This window comes from Rhinopithecus bieti, unplaced genomic scaffold, assembly GCF_001698545.2.
Source record: "Rhinopithecus bieti isolate Rb0 unplaced genomic scaffold, ASM169854v2 scaffold_63725, whole genome shotgun sequence".
Lineage (NCBI taxonomy): Eukaryota > Metazoa > Chordata > Mammalia > Primates > Cercopithecidae > Rhinopithecus > Rhinopithecus bieti.
The window spans coordinates 162,109-179,137 of record NW_016824286.1 but is presented as its reverse complement, the minus strand read 5'-3'; the positions used below and the strand labels follow the sequence as shown (position 1 = coordinate 179,137).

General features: G+C 38.5%; 1 long non-coding RNA gene across 1 annotated transcript; it reads right to left on the bottom strand.

Moving 5' to 3' along the window:
- Positions 1–6,030: 6,030 nt before the first annotated feature.
- Positions 6,031–15,462, bottom strand: LOC108522172 (uncharacterized). Its single transcript, XR_001883395.1, has 3 exons — positions 15,370–15,462; positions 14,635–14,748; positions 6,031–6,064 (listed from the first exon to the last, which is right to left on the bottom strand). It is a non-coding gene; the product is annotated as an uncharacterized LOC108522172 (long non-coding RNA).
- Positions 15,463–17,029: the final 1,567 nt, after the last annotated feature.

Below are 17,029 nucleotides of genomic sequence, written 5' to 3'. Positions count from 1 at the left end.
AAAAAAAAAAAAAAAAAAAAAAAGAAATCGTCTAAATATATGTTTATTGCTTACAAGTTCTGTTTTCCGCATAACTAGGATAAAAGTCACCTAAGCTCTCTGCCAGTTAAGATTCTTAACTTGATCATACATGCAGAGTCTCTTTTGCTTTAAAAGATAACATTCATAGGCTCCAGGTTATTATTTCGGGTCATTATTAAGACTTTACACCCAGTGAAAAATAAACCCATGGTTGGGTCTGGCTAAAAACCACTAATATCATTTGGATATTTGTTTCTTCCGAATCTTATGTTGAAATTTGATTCTTAATCTTGGAGGTGGAGCTTAGCAAATGGTGTTTGGGTTGTAGAGGTGGATCCCTTATGAATGGCTTTGTGCCTGATAATGAGTGAGTTTTCCTTGCTCTATTAGTTCCCACAAGAACTGATTGTTAGAGGCAGCTAAAAAGATCCTGACACCTCTTACCCACATCTTTGTTTCCTTCCTCTCACTGTGTGATTCCTCCTCCCCTTTACTTTCTGCCATGAGTGAAAGCTTCCCGTGGGCCTCCCCAGGAGTAGAAGCTGGTGTCATGTTTCCTGTACAGCATACTGAACCATGAGCCAAATAAACCTCTTTTCTCTATAAATTATGCTACCTCAGGTGTTTTTTTTTTTTTTTTTTTCTTTTTTCTTTTTGAGATTAAGTCTCGCTCTTTCACCCAGGCTGGAGTGCAGTGGTGCCATCTTGGCTCTCTGCAATCAGGTATTTCTTAATAGCAACACAAAGTGGACTAAGACAGCCACACAGGGAAGTCAATGTCTGCTAGAAAGACTCACTATGATAAAGGCAGAGAAAAGATTAACTTGGCCTCTCTTATTTTCTGGTCTCCAAAATCCTATTGGTCCCTCTCATGAAACAAACTCAACTGAACCCAGCTAGCCCGGGAATCAGGAAAAGAGAGCCTGCAGGGATCAGCTTTCTAGGCATAAACTTCAGAACAAAAGAGAATCCTAATGCAAGCAATTCCAGAATTGATTCAGGGGGTCGAGTGTGCCAGTCAGTGTTGTCATTTTATTCATAATGGTCAAGAAAGGATTGTGTAATAAGGTAGCATTTGAGCAAAGATACGAGGAACCAAATGGGCAAGTCGTATAGTTAACTTAAGTAAGAGCGTTCATTTTTTAGCAGAAGGAACAAAATGTAAATCACTGAAAGAGGAAGTTCCAGTGATTTTGAGGAGATTCAAGAGGGCATGCATGGCTGAACTTTAAAAAAAAGAAAGGGAAAAGAACATAATGAGACATAGGGTTGCCATGCATGGTTATAAAGGTTCTGTCTGCTGGTTCCTTTTGTATTGTGTACTACACAATTTATATTCTGCATATGATAGCCTTGAGGCCAGAATATAAAGTGTGTATGTATTTATGTAAATTATGTAAAAGCTAGTAGGTATTTTACAAAATTTAGATTTTCTTTTCAATGAATAGGAAGTCCTTGGTTGGTCTTGATCAGAGAAGTGATATTTATTTTAAAGAAAGTATTTTGACACCTCTTTTGAGGTACACTAAACTGAAGGGTGGAAGCAAAAAAAAAAAAAACCCAGTAAGGGCCCTAATGCAATAATCTAAGTGTAAGATCATGGTGTTTTCAACTAGTATATACAAGATAAGTACTGGCTTTATTGTAGATGTATTATTGAAGGCAAAACCAGCATCATTTGCTGTGAAATTGCACGTGTAGTGTGAAAGTAACAGGAGAATCTAAGATGACTTCAAAGTTTTTAGTCTGGTATTTTAAAAATATAAAATTTTATTTATTAAGGAGAAACTACGAAGGAAATAGTCTTTGGAGGCCCACCCAAATTTCATCTTGAATTCTCATGTGTTGTGGGAGGGACCCAGTCGGAGGTAGCTAAATCATGAGGGCGAAATCTTTCCCGTGCTGTTCTCATGACTGTAAGTCTCATGAGATCTGATGGTTTTAAAAAGAGGAATTCCCCTACACAAGCTCTCTCTTTGCCTGCTGTCATCCATGTTAAGACGTGACTTGCTCCTCCTTGCCTTCTGCTATGATTGTGAGACTTTCCCAGCCATGTGGAACTATAAGTCCAATTGAACCTCTTTCTTTTGTAAATTGCCCAGTCTTGGGTATGTCTTTGTCAACAGCGAGAAAACTGACTAATACAGTGACTCTGTTGAATGGTGAATGTATCTATAACAATGACAAGAGTAACATCAGAGTGTGTAAGTTAGGAGTCAAAATAATAAATAATTGAGACACTTTGGTGAGCAGATAGGTAAAGTGAGGTGAGGACAAATTAGGATGAAGCTGGACACAAGAATCTCAAAGGATATACTGTTTGTGCATAGTTTTGTTTTAATTATTGAAGTAATGGGGACATTTTAAAGCAAAAAATCTGAAATGCCTTTCAATATTGAATTCCTTATAAAATAAAATGAAAAGCAGCCTTTAGCCAAAACTTAACAGGAAACACTTTATTACTAGATTATTATCAAATTTAAATTAAGACAGGAGAAGAGATTTTAGGACATGAGCCTGAACTAACTGAGGAGTTTTTTAGTTGGAGGGAAGAGTAGAAGAGTAGAAAGGTGGACTTCAGTAGTGAAAACCTACACATTGGCAAGAGAATAATAGTACAGAAAAGAACATATGGGAGCAAATTACTTTGTGTTGAGGCAGAATAAAATTGGGATGTTGGCCGGGCACAGTGGTTCATACCTGTAATCCCAGCACTTTGGGAGGCTGAGGCAAGCAGATTACAAGGTCAGGAGTTCGAGACCAGCCTGGCCAACATGGTGAAACCCCATCGCTACTAAAAATACAAAAAACTAGCCGGGCGTAGTGACAGGCATGTGTAATCCCAGATCCTCAGGAGGCTGAGGCAGGACAATCACTTGAACCTGGGAGGTGGAGGTTGCAGTGAGCTGAGACCACGCCACTGCACTCCAGAGTGCGCAACAGAGCAAGACTCCATATCAAAAAATAAATAAAATAAAGTAAATAAAATTAAGATGTCAGCAGTATTATATTTAATTCTGAAATCTTCTTTGGTAGGGCAGTTACTCAGAAACAGAAGAATTCAGTGTGACTTGGAAGGATGAACTGATGAATTCTATTTTTCCAAATTTTATATTCCCCAAATTCTGGATACTGCTTCTTTGCCACAAGGCTTACTGCCATCAGTAGTGTAGCATGAATCACTCAGTTCTTCATATCTATCTCTTTATCTGAGCCCTCATTACCAGTGTCAGAGAGGTCTGATTTGGAGCTGGTGAGCACAAATGGCTACATGATACTATGTCTTTTCTATCTAAAAAAAAAAAAAAAAAAAAAAAAAATCTCTTCACATCTTTCTGCTTTGTTTGGAGTAGGAATGTTTAGAACATGTCCCTAGAAAGGTTAGCAATCTGCAATTGAAGCTGGAATGGGACCACTATTTCAGAATATCATTATGTTTATTTTGACACATTGTAATATTCTCCTGGGAGGAACACTTCAGCCCATTTCTGTTTCTTACCTTTATTCTGATATCTCCTGAGATATGCCTGTTGATTTGATAACAAAGAATAACTGATAATGAGATTGCTAACATTTATGACAACCAGGCCAGAAGTACCTACAGGCTTTATTAGCCTATTTGATAGATCCTACAACAAAGAAGATTTTATAAAATAATTATTATAATAGGCTATTCTTGCATTGCATAAATACCTGATACTAGTTAATTTACAAAGAAAAAAGATTTAATTGGCTCACAGTTTGGTAGGCTTTCCAGGAATAATGGTACTGGCATTTGCTCAGCTTCTTGGGAGGCCCCAGGAAGATTACAGTCATGCTGGAAGGTGAAGCAAGAGCAGGCATGTCACATTGAGGAGGCAGGAGAAAGACAGAGGAAGTTGCGGGCAGGAGGTGCCACACACTGTTATGTGAGAAATCACTATCCTTTTTTTCTTCTTCTTTTTCTAATGTTTAATTTTTGTGAGTACATAGTAGCTGTATATATTCATGGGGTACATGTAATGTTTTGATACAAACATGCAATGTGAAATAAGCACATCGTGGAAAATGGGGTATCCACTCCATCAAGCATTTATCCTTTGTCATTCACTGTCTTTGAAGTCAGCACCAAGCCCTGAGGGATCCAACCCTGATATGATTTGTGTTCCCATCCAAATCTTATGTTGAACTGTAATTCCCAATGTTGGAAGTGTGGCCTGGTGTGAGGTGGTTGGACTATGGGGGTATATTTCTCATGAATGGTTTAACACCATTCCCTTGGTACTGTCCTTGTGATAATGAATGAGTGAGTTCTCACCATATATGGTTGTTTAAAAGTGTGTGGCACCTCTTCCCTCTCTCTCTCTTTCTTGTTCCTCTTCCTGCCGTGAAAGACGCTTTGGTCTCCCTTGCCTTCTGCCATGGTGAGAAGCTTCCTGAGGCCTCCCCAACCGCAGAAGTCACTATGCTTTCTGTACAGCATTCAGAACCATGAGTCAATCAAATCTCTTCTCTTTGTAAATTATCCAGTCTCAGTTATTTCTTTATATCAATGTGAGAACAGAATAATACAGCCTCCATAACCCAAACATCTCCCATCAGGCCCCACCACCGGCACAGCAGATTACAATTCAACATGAGATTTGGATGGGCACCAATATCAGAACTATGTAATTCCACCCCTGGACCCTCCCAAATCTCATGTCTTTCTCACATTGCAAAATACAGTCATGCCTTCCCAACAGTCCCCAAAGTCTTAACTCATTTCAGCATTAAGTCAAAATTCCACAGTCCAAAGATTTATCTGAGACAAAACAAGTCCCTTATACTTATCACTCTGTAAAACTAAAAAAAAAAATTTACCTACTTCCAAGATACAATGGGTGTATAGGCATTAGATAAACATTCCCATTCCAAAAGGGAGAAATCGGTCAAAGTATGGGGCTATAAGCTGCATACAAGTTCAAAGCTCAACAGAGCAGCCATTAAATCTTAAAGCCTCAAAATAATCTCCTTGTAACTGCCCGGTGGGTTCACCTTGCCCTCTGTCTAGACAGAGCTGATTTATCAAGACAGAGGAATTGCAATAGAGAAAGAGTAATTCACACAGAGCCCGCTGTGCAGGAGACAAGAGTTTTATTATTACGCAAACCAGCCTTCCAAAGCATTCATGGTTCAGAGTTTTTAATAATAATTTGGTGGCTGGAGGAAGTCCAGTGAGTTGGGAGTGCTGATTGGTTGGGTCAGAGATGAAATCATAGGAAATCAAAGCTGTCTTCTTGTGCTGAATCGTTCCTGGGTGGGAATCACAAGATCAGAGGAGCCAGTTTATTAATCTGGGTGGTGCCAGCTGATCCATCAAGTACAGGGTCTGCAAAATAACTCAAGCATGATCTTCGGATGAGTTTAGGGACTGTCAGAATCTTGTCACCTCCAGCTGAATAATTCCTATGCTATAATTTCTAATTTTGTGGCTAATTTGTTAGTTTTACAAAGGTAGTTTTGTCCCCAGGCAAGAAAGAGGTTTGTTTTGGGAAAGAGTTGTTACTTGCTTTAAACTGTAAACTAAGTTCCTCCAAAGTTAGTTCAGCCTATGCCTAGGGATGAACAAGGACTGCTTGGAGGTTAGAAACAAGATGGAGTTGGATAAGTGAGATCTCCTGTACTGTCTCAGTTCCAACTTTGCAATGGCAGCTTTATCCTTTGACTCCATGTCCCACATCCCAGGCACACTGGTCAAGGGGTGGGCCCCCAAGGCTTTAAACAGCTCCACCCCTGTGGCTTTGCAGGGTTCAACCCCAGGCCTACTCTCATGTGTTGGAGTTAAATGCCTGTGGCTTTTCCAGGTACAGAATGCAGGCAGCTGGTGGATCTCCTATTCTAGAGTCTGAATTATGGTGGTCCCTGTATTAGTCTGTTATCACATTGCTGATACACATACTAGACACTGGGCAATTTACAAAAAAAAAAGGAAAAAAAAAAAGAGATGTAATAGGACTTACAGTTCCACGTGGCAGGGGAAGCCTCACAATCATGGCAGGAGGCAAGGAGGAGCATGTCCTATCTTACACGGATGACAGCAGGCAAAGAGAAATGAGGAAGACACAAAAGCAGAAATCCCTGATAAAACCATCAGATTTCATGAGACTTATTTACTACCATAAGAACAATATGGAGGAAACTGCCCCCATGATTCAATTCTCTCCCACCAGGTCCCTGCTGCAACATGTGGGATTGTGGGAGTACAATTCCCACAATATGAGATTCAGGTGGGGACACAGAGTCAAATCATATCATTCCACCCGGACCCTGCCAAATCTCATGTCCTTACATTTCAAAACCAATCATGCCTTCCCAACAGTACCCCAAACTCTTAACTCATTTCAGAATCAACTCAAAAGTCCACAGTCCAAAGTCTCATCTGAGATAAGGCAAGTCTTTTCTGCCTATGAGGCTGTACAATCAAAAGCAAGCTAGTCATCTCCTAGATACAATGGGGGTACAGATATTGGTTAAATACAACATTTCACATGAGAGACATTGGCCGAAACAGAGGGGCTATAGGACCCATGCAAGTCTGAAATCCAGCGAGGAAGTCACATCTTAAAACTCCAAAATGATCTCCTTTGACTCCATGTCTCACATTCAGGTCACGCTGATGCAAGTGATGGATTCCCATGGTCTATGGCAGCTCTGCCCCTGTGGTTTTGCAAGGTACAGCCTCCCTCCTGGTCACTTTCATGGGCTGATGTTGAGTGTCTGTGGCATTTCCAGGTGCAAAGTGCAAGCTGTTGGTGGATCTACCATTCTCGGGTCTGGAGGATGGTGGCCCTCTTCTCATAGCTCCACTAGATAGTGTCCCACTAGGGACTCCGTATGGGGGCTCCAACCCCACATTTCCCTTCTGTACTGCCTGAACAGAGATTCTTCATGAGAACTCCAGCCCTGCAGCGAACTTCTGTCTGGGCATCCAGGTGTTTCCATACATCTTCTGAAATCTAGGTGGAGGTTCCTACACCTCAATCCTTTCCTTCTGTGTACCCTCAGGCTCAACACCACGTGGAAGCTGCCAACACTTGGGGCTTGCACCATCTGAAGCCACAGCCCAAGCTCTACATTGGCCCCTTTCATCGCACTGCTGGAGTGACTGGGATGCAGGGCACCAATCACCTAGGCTGCACTTAGCACAGGGACCCTGGGCCTAGCCCACAAAATCACTTTTTCTCCTAGGCCTCTGAGCCTGTGATGGGAGGGGCTGGCTGAAGATCTCTGACATGCCCTGAAGACATTTTACCCATTGTCTGGGGATTAACATTTGGCTCCTTGTTTCTTAGGCAAATTTGTGCAGTCTGTTTGAATTTCTCCTCAGAAAATGGGGTTTTCTTTACTATCACATTGTCAGGTTGCAACTTTTTCAAACTTTTATACTCTGTTTTCCTTTTAAAACTTAGGTCTTTTCATCGCACCCAAGTCACCTCTTGAATGTTTTGCTGCTTAGAAATTTCTTCTACCAGATACCTTAAATTATCTATCTCAAGTTCAAAGTTGCACAAATCTCCAGGGCAAGGGCAAAATGCTGTCAGTCTCTTTGCTAAAATATAACAAGAGTCACCTTTGCTCCAGTTTCCAACAAGTTCTTTATCTCCATCTGAGACCGTCTCAGCCTGGACCTTATTGTCCATATTGCAATCAGCATTTTAGCTAAAGCCATTCGACAAGTCTCTAGAAAATTCCAAACTTTCCCACATTTTCCCGTCTTCTGAGCCCTCCAGAAGGGCTCCACCCTCTACTTGTTCCACCCTCTACTTGTTACCCTCTACTTGTTCCACCCTCTACTTGTTACCCAGTTCAAAATTTGCTGCTACATTTTTGGGTATCTTTTCAGCAGCGCCACACTCTACTGGTACCAATTTACTGAATTAGTCCATTTTCACACCGTTGATAAAGACATACCCGAGAGTGGGCAATTTACAAAAGTCAGAAGTTTAATATAGTTTCAAGTGGCTGGGGAAGCCTCACAATTGTGGTGGAAGAAAGGGAGGACATGTCCCATCTTACATGGATGGCAGCAGGCAAAGAGAGGAATGAGGAAGACACAAAAGCAGAAACTCCTGATAAAACCAACAGATCTCATGGGACTTATTTATTACCATGCAAAGAGTACAGAGGAAACTGCCCCTGTGATTCAATTATCTCCCACGGGGGTCCCTCCCACAGCATGTAGGAATTATGGGAGTACAATTCCAGATGAGATTTGCATAGGGTCACAGAACCTTATCATATCAGCTTTCTTATCACAGTTCCACTAGACAGTGCTCCATTGGAAGCTCTGCATGGGATCTCCAACCCCCAACATTCCCTTCACACTACCCTAGTAAGATTCTCTGTGAAGGGTCTCCCCCTGTGATGCAGGTTCCTGCCTGGGCACCAAGGCTTTTCCATATAGCTCCTGAAATCTAGGCAGAGGGTGCTTGGTCTCATTTATTCTTGTACTCTGTGTACCAACAGGCTTAAAACCAAATGTAAGTCATCAAGGTTTAAGGTAGCTCGTGCTCTCCAAAGCAGTGGCACAAGCAGCATCTGGGGCCATTTGAGACCAGGCTGAACCCAAGCAACTGGGATGAGGGAAGCAGTGTTCCAAAGCTGTGCAGGCCAGAGGGGCCCTCGGTCCAGCCCAGGAAACTATTCTTCCCTCCTAGGCCTTAGAGACTGTGATGGGAGGGGCTGTTGTGAAGGTTTCTCAAATACCTTCCCAGCCTTTTCTTGCTTGTTTTGGCTGTCAGCATTTGTCTCCTTATGCAAATTTCTTTAGCAAGTGGTTGCTTCATGCTCTGCTTGAATTCCTTTTGCTAAAAAAGCTTTTCTTTCTCTGCCACTTGCAAGGCTGCAAATTTTCCAAATTTTTATGCTTTGCTTTACCTTTAAATATAAATTTCTAATTTGAGTTATTTTCTTGCTCCCACATGTGAGCTTAGGTTCTTAGAAGCAGCCAGGCTACCTCTTGATGCTTTGCTGCTTAGAAATATCTTTAGCCAGATACCCTAAATTATCACTCTCAAGTTCAAACTTCCCAAATCCTTAGGGCATTAGCAGAATGCAGAAAGCTTTTTGCTAAGGCATGGCATGTGTAACCTTCGCTCTAGCTCCCAAGAAGTTCCTCATTTCCATCTGAGGCTTCAGCAGCATGGACTTCACTGTCCGTATCACTATCAATATTTTGGTCACAACCATTCAACTAGTTTCCAGGAAGTTTCAAACTTTCTTTCATCTTCCCGTCTTCTTCTGAGCTTTCCAAACTCTTCCTACCCCTGCCTGTTACCCAGTACCAAAGTTGTTTCCATATTTTTAGGTATTTTTATAGCAAAGCCCCAGCCTTCTGTATCAATTTTTTCAGTTAGTCCATTCTTGCATTGCTATAAAGACCTACCTGGGACTTGGTAATAGATAAAGAAAGAGGTTTAATTGACCCACAGTTATACAAGCTTTATAGGAAGCATGGTGGGTACTGGCATCTCCTAGGTTTCTGGAGAGGCCTTGGGAAGCTCACAATCATGGAGAAAGGCAAAGCAAGAAGAAGCACATAACATGGCAAAAGAAGTAGCAAGAGAGAAAGAGAGTGGGGGAAGGAGCCACACACTTTTAAATGACTAGATTTCATGAGAACTCACTCACTATTACAAGGTCAGTATCAAGTTGTGAAGGGTCTGCCCTCATTACCAAACCACCTCCAACTAGGCCCCACCTTCATCCTTGGGGACAAATATCCAGACCACATCAACTATATAATTCTGGATATGGCTTTTTCCATCCTACATTTCCCACACCCTCATCTCTGATCTTAATTTAAAGGTATAGATAAGGCTCAGGCATTTATGTATTGATATTATATATTTTCTTATATAGTACATTTTAGAGCAAAAGTTAATAACCATGAGGATTATTGTTTTAAAAACTGCATGCAATAGTCTTCTTCCCTATATTTATGCCATTGGATATTGTCCTCATCCACAATGCTCTGCTGCATTGCCACATGACTTGTTCTGGCCAGTGGGACAGTAATACATGCCACATATGCACAGACTTGAAAATAACTTGTATGTTGGACCCTAACCTCTCTTGCTGCTCTTGCAACACTTTGGCCATGATGTGAAACAACCAAGCCTAACTTAATGCTTGGTTAGAAACCACAGATTGCAAATCAGTCACTCCAGCTGAGGTCCCTAGACCAAACAAGCTGCCAACTACAAGACATATGAAGACAGTTATGCAGATCACGCAGCCACAGACTGACCTGCTAGCTGACCACAGACACACACGTAAAATAAGTCACTGGAAATTAAACACAGACCATAGCCCAGTCAACCCAAAGTATCAGAATCTATCTAAAATGATTGGTCTTTTAAGCCACTACATTTTGGATAGTTGATTATACAGCAAAATCCAGCTGATGAAGTAAATAACATAGTAAAAAGTATTACAAAAATGGATATATTATATAGATACAGTTAACTATTATTTACCATTCCACATCTTCCAGATCTTAGAAGTAAAATGTATTAAAAAATGCTATATAATCTGCAATAATGAGACCTTTTTAAAAGGTACTTTAGTACCCATATTTAATGTTATTTTCCAGAAATGAAATATAAGTCTTCCAATACTATTATTTTATTCAGTGAATGGCAACATATGCCTTTTTGTAGCAGCAAGAAAATCACTACAACAGAACCTTATGTTATTTTGTTTTCATTACATTTATTATAATGACATATTGAAGTACAAATAAGAAAATGATTTGGATATTATCTTCTTAATATTATTCATTTAGAAAAATATAACCTTGTAAGACAAAAAGCAATCATATTAGAGAGTAATAAATAACACAATTCATTACAATTTTTGCAGAGAGTTTCTTTATCCACTCATTGATTGATGAGCATTTGAGTTTGTTCCATGTTTTTGCAATTGCGAATTGTGCTGATATAAACATGTGTGAACAAGTATCTTTTACATATAATGCCTTCTTTTCCTCCATGTAGATACCCAATAGTGAGATTGCTGGATCAAATGATAGTTCTACTTTTAGTTCTTTAAAGAACTTCACACTGTTTTCCATAGTGGTTGTACTAGTTTACATTCCCACCAGCAGTGTAAAAGTGTTCCTTGTTCATCACATACATGTCAACATTATTATTTTTTGATTTTCTTTTTATTACGGCCCTTCTTGCAGGAGTAAAGTGGTATTGCCTTATAGTTTTGGTTTACATTTCCCTGATCATTAGTGATATGGAGCAATTTTTCAAATGTTTGTTGATCATTTGTACATCTTCTTTTGAGAATTGTCTATTCATGTCTTAGCCCGCTTTTTGATGGAAGTTTTGGGTTTTTTTTTTTTTTTGCTTATTTGTTTGAGTTCATTGTAGATTCTGGATATTTGTCCTTTGTCACCTGTATAGATTGTGAAGATTTTCTCCCACTTTGTGGGTTGTCTTTTACTCTGCTGACTGTTCCTTTTGCTGTGTAAAAGCTCTTCAGTTTAATTAAGTCCCAGCTATTTATCTTTTTTTAATTGCATTTTCTTGGTGGGGGGGTGGTTCTTGGTCATGAAATCCATGCCTAAGCCAACGTCTAGAAGGGTTTTACCAATGTTATCTCCTAGAATTTTTATAGTTTCGGGTCTTAGATTTAAGTCCTAAGCAGCTTTATTTTTTAATCCAGAACTTAAAAGACATTTTCTATGTGTGAGGTACATTTCTAAATGTTTTACAAATATTACACCATGCAATTCTAATAACCAGGTATTATTGCCTCTATTTTCAGAGATTATAAAAATGGAAGCACAAAGGGATTTAATACCCTCCCTAAGGTCTCGAACTGAAAAAAAGAAAAAAATAATTAGAATTCAAATGCAAGTCATCTTCCTGCTCGCTAAAACCCTTAGGCCGTAACATGAAGAAACCTAGTCTGCTGCCATGGTAAGGAACCACAGAGTACCAAATGAGCCACTCCAGCTTTGTTAATGTTTTAATCACTGTGTTATGCTGTTTCTAGATGTCTTAAGAAAGCCTTTTTTAATTATCTACTCATGGATGGCAGATGCCCCTTGAACATATTTTCAAAGCCATCTGCATCTTTCCTTCATAATTCATCATAATTTGACTTATGTTTATGTTTACTGTGGTTCTTTCCAACAATTATCTGGGAATTCTAGAAGTGAAGTCACAATCTTCACTACAAATAGGAATTGAATACATATTTTGAAAAGAATTTCATAACTGTTAATTAACTTTACGATTTTGAATAAATGCAAACTTACTCAAAAGAATGTTTACCTCTATTTCCTATTATTATCAATTCATCTATCTTTCATAGAAATCCAACGTACATACACCTTAAAATGTATATACTTGGCCAGCTATATTATCCAGCACCATGATGCTTTTATTTCTAGGACCTCTCCATATATTTATAGAAAAAAAGGGTATTTGGTTGATTTACTATAACAACCCTTTACTTAAGTTTGAGACACAAAAAACTGTGATTTGTGTCTTTGATGGAATACTATTTTCAACCACAAGTATTAAAATAGGACATTTTGCATCTAAAATTACTTGAAATAATAAGATAAAACGGTTATTACATCTTAAATTTGTCTATCTACCACTGAAAAATAGAAATAAATGGAAATCTATGCTTGCCATTAGTACACATACATATGTTCACAAGAGGTTCAATCTAATCTTAGGATAATTTTTCCAGTAATATTTTATATTTATAGTACATTGAGTTATATTCAAAAGTGTAGTGCAGAAAACTTACTATTAGGATATTTTGTAACTTTATGTTTAAAATAGTTTAACATAGTTTCCTTACATTGGGTCCTCAAAATGATATCAAATGTAGTAAATTTAGAGCAAGTTGTATAAACATTAGAAGTAGTTCTCAGTAAGCAAGTAGAGGTTTCTTATTTTTTTCCTCTGCATTTGAGATAATGTAATGATGTATTTTAAAATATTGTAACATCCATATGCTGGGTACCCTGCTAATGGTTCCAAAATCAATGTCTTTCATATTTTTCTTGTGTAGTTTGTGTGTATAAAACATTGACAGCAATATTTAAAGATAATATTTGTAGTCAAAGTATGGGTCATTAGAAGTTCGAGAAATTTCTTTCCATTTCCTACTCAGACATAAATAATATTTCAATAAATGATCAAAATAAGATAATAAAAATTATAGAAACATCTTACTATGGAAGAAATAAACTAATGTCTAATTTACACTAATATTGTTCAATATTGGAAAAGGGAAAAATAACATGTAACAGCAAGGAGGCATTTTAATGACTATGCATGATTTAGAAGTTACATTCACTGAATTGTGAAAAGCATAAGTAAAATGTAATTCTAAGCCTTGGGTAAAGATGGGAGAAAAAAACAGAACAATAGGTGTATATGGTAAAGTAGAACAAAAAGAGACAGTTGTTTCTTTGAAATTTTAAAGCAATACTAAGAGCAACTTTATTATTCACCCTCTGGGACAATGAAGTAGATGTAATCTTTCTTACTCGTCTGTTAAGTACAGCTAAAAACACTGGAGCTTAAAAATAATAAATAAATTCAAAGTCTTCTTAAATGTCTTTTAATTATTTAATTAATTTATATATAAATAAATGATCATTTAAAAGACACTTAAGGCTCTGAAACGTGGAGAGAAGCTGAGCCCACTAGAAACCTGGATCTAAAGGAATGACACAGTTGTGAGCCCACTGGATTTTTTTTTTTTTTTAATCATATATGAAAATCCTGAAATTGAAGAAACCAGCAATCTGGAAACATCAATGAAAACAAACAGAGAAATACCCCCCCAAAAGCCTCCTTTTTTGAAACAAAAGGGCCAAGAAACAGGTAGCATAGCAGTAGAGACAACTTTTAGAGAATAACATCTTTACTCAGGTAAACAACACAGAAAATATCTATGGCCCAACTTCCATCCTTGAAAAAACAATCAAGTGGGTCACCTACAATTTTACCCTTACCAGGCTATGAGAAGACACTCTGACTTCATCTTTGTGACAGCGTTAGAAATAAATAATCCAAGGGTTAAAGAAAAAAAAATCTTAGGTAAAATTTCTAAAAATTACATTACAGTGAATATAAATGAAAATAAAACATTAACATTTGTTGAATAAAGCTAAAGCAACAGAGAGGAAAATCTATGCATATATTAGAATAAAAGTCTCCAATTCAAAATATAAGGTACCATGACAAGTGCCTAGAAAACAAAAAGAGCAAAATAAGTCTAAAGGAAGCATAATTTGCTTTATATGTATTTTCATGTAACTCTATTGTTATGCACCTTGATTATTAAATGCTAATATCCTGGATGTGATACTGTACTACAGTTTTACAGGATGTTATCATTGAGGAATATTGGGTAAAGGGTATTCTCTCAGTATTACTTCTTATAACTTCTTATAACTTTTACATGTTAGCTCTACAATAATCCTTATTTTTTAAATAAAAATAAATATAGAAAAGAGCAAAATCCCCAGCTACTCAGGTAATTGTTATTATTCAATATTGACTTCCATTTTTATGTTGAAATACAAATTGATTTCTATTTGACATTTACCACACAGCTGGAAGTGGATCCCACCAACAGTTTCCATAAAGTTATCTGTCCTCTTTGGTGCTCATCTTAATTCTTGGGAACATCCCGTTAGGTGTCTGGGGTTCTGTTTACTCCCTTTGGTCCAACATTCATCAGAGACACATTAATAAAACAAAAAAAAATGGAATAAGTAAATAGGAACTTAGATTATTTCCATATTTGACCAAACAAAGCAAACCAAAAGTCTAATTTGAGTAGAAAAGCAAATTACAAAAGAAATTTTCCATAAAATACCACCAGTTAATTTTACATTTAAAACCTGTACTCTATACTGGTTTTGACCCATATATTTAGTACAGTTAGTGAAATACATAGGAAATACAAACATCAGACTTAGACTAGTAGTTTTGTGAGCAGATGGGGGAAGGAAGTTGAGGGATTAGGAGATAAATCTGTATATTTAACATTTTGTTCTCTGAAAATGGCAGAATTTTCACTTTACTACCTTTTGAAAACTGATGTAAAATATGTTAGTATTTATTGTATTATTAGTTTCATATATTGGAATCATAAATATTAACTCAAAACATTTTTTAAAAAGTCCTTAGTATGTTTGTTATTGATGCAGGATTTTTGTTGGTGCTGCTTTGCCAGCTGGAGGCCAACGCGGCTGGCAACGTGTCCACTCAGGACTCACTCAGGCCGTGGCTTGCCACAGAGGTACCCTGCTGACTCGGCCCCCCAGACTGTGCCCACCTTGCACTCCAGCATGGATCCCGTGGCCACTACGACTGCACGCTCAGCCTGCGGTGGGAGTGGGTGTGTAAGCATGTGAGTGCGGGGTCCAGCCGACCACTCCAAGCTCTGGCATAGGAGTGGGCGCTGTGCAGGACTTGTGACTGAATCAGGCATGTCACAAGCAACTCCCATGGGGGACTCTGGCATCCAGACAAGGGGAACACAGTGGCACCCGAACAGGGATGCCAGTGACCTCAAAGCCCCAAAGTGGGTGTTACAGCATGCTAACAGCCCTTTCATTCCCACTGCCCCACTCTGGCCCATGACTCCAGGGCTGGCCTGGCACCACTGCTGCTTCCCATCATGTGGGGTGGCTGTTGGGTTCTGGCAGAGGACAGAGAGCCACAGTGTTACAGCCTTTTTTGTACCTGCACTCGATGGGCCTCGAGTTCTGTCCTGTGTCCAAAAAGAATGAGGTTGCACTGACAATTGAAAGGTGAGAAGGGCAGAGAAGAGTTTTATTGAGTGACAGAACAGCTCACAGTGGAGAAGAGACTCGAAGCAGGTGGTCCCTTGACCAAAGGCAGCTAGTCTCCCTCCAAGTATGGCTGAGTCTGGGGCTTTTATGGGCTCATAATGGGGGAGTGTGTGCTAATTGTTCTGTGAGTATCCAAGAAAGACCCCACTCAAAGGTGGGCATGACAGTGTTAAAAACCGATTAGAGACAGGTAGTATATGTAAAATAGGTGAAGGATGGGGATCAAACTGAGGAAAGCATGCCAAACTGGAAGAGAGGTTCCCAATGCAGTTTAAAGATTCATCCCAGATTCATGGCTTGGTTTTCAGACTTTAAACTGTCTTTGGCTTGAAGGTGGAGTTTCACCAGGGACCCACCTCTATCTGTCTAGGCATTTGATTACCTCCTGTCACTAACATTATTTACTATTTACTATTATTATTATCTTTATTATATATTAGCCCTTATTATCTCAAAAATTTGAAGCCTTCATTAGTGCACACATGATCTGTCTCCATCTGACCTGAGTTCACCCTCCAGTTTCTTCCCCAACCTTTCTAAACCTTGTCCATTCCTGGATATGAACTTCTAATACAATGAAGAAATAAATTCTTAATTTACATGATAATAGTTTGCTTCCTCTACCTTTATTTATTTATTTTTTTTTGCTTTACTGTCAAAACCATTTATTCTATTGCAACTTTTATTAAATCCTCTATTGATAAGAACTGTCCTACAGCTGAAACTTTTGAACGTGGCAACCATTTCTGACACTCCTCTTCCCAAAACATTGGGTTATTAATATTCATCAATATTAATGTTACAGTGAATGTCAACATAAAATGTTCTGGGCTAGACACAGATTATTATTATTTACATTTTAATAACTATTGATCCTTTTTGCCTTTTTATCTGTAGTATGATATGAGGAAAGCCAAATGAAAAAATCTCTTATGCAAGTAGTCAGATCCTTCTTACACAAGAGACAAAGAATAAAAAATGAATTGTCCTTTGCTTTTTGAAGACAAAAAGACTATTCTACCTCCTTATTTGCTGGGAGTGCTTCTTGGAAAAGTGCAGAGAATAGGTCCTTACTCCAGTCCTTTGGTAAGAAAACAGATTTTCCAAAGGGCTAGTAAGTCCAGTATCTCCAGCCAGATT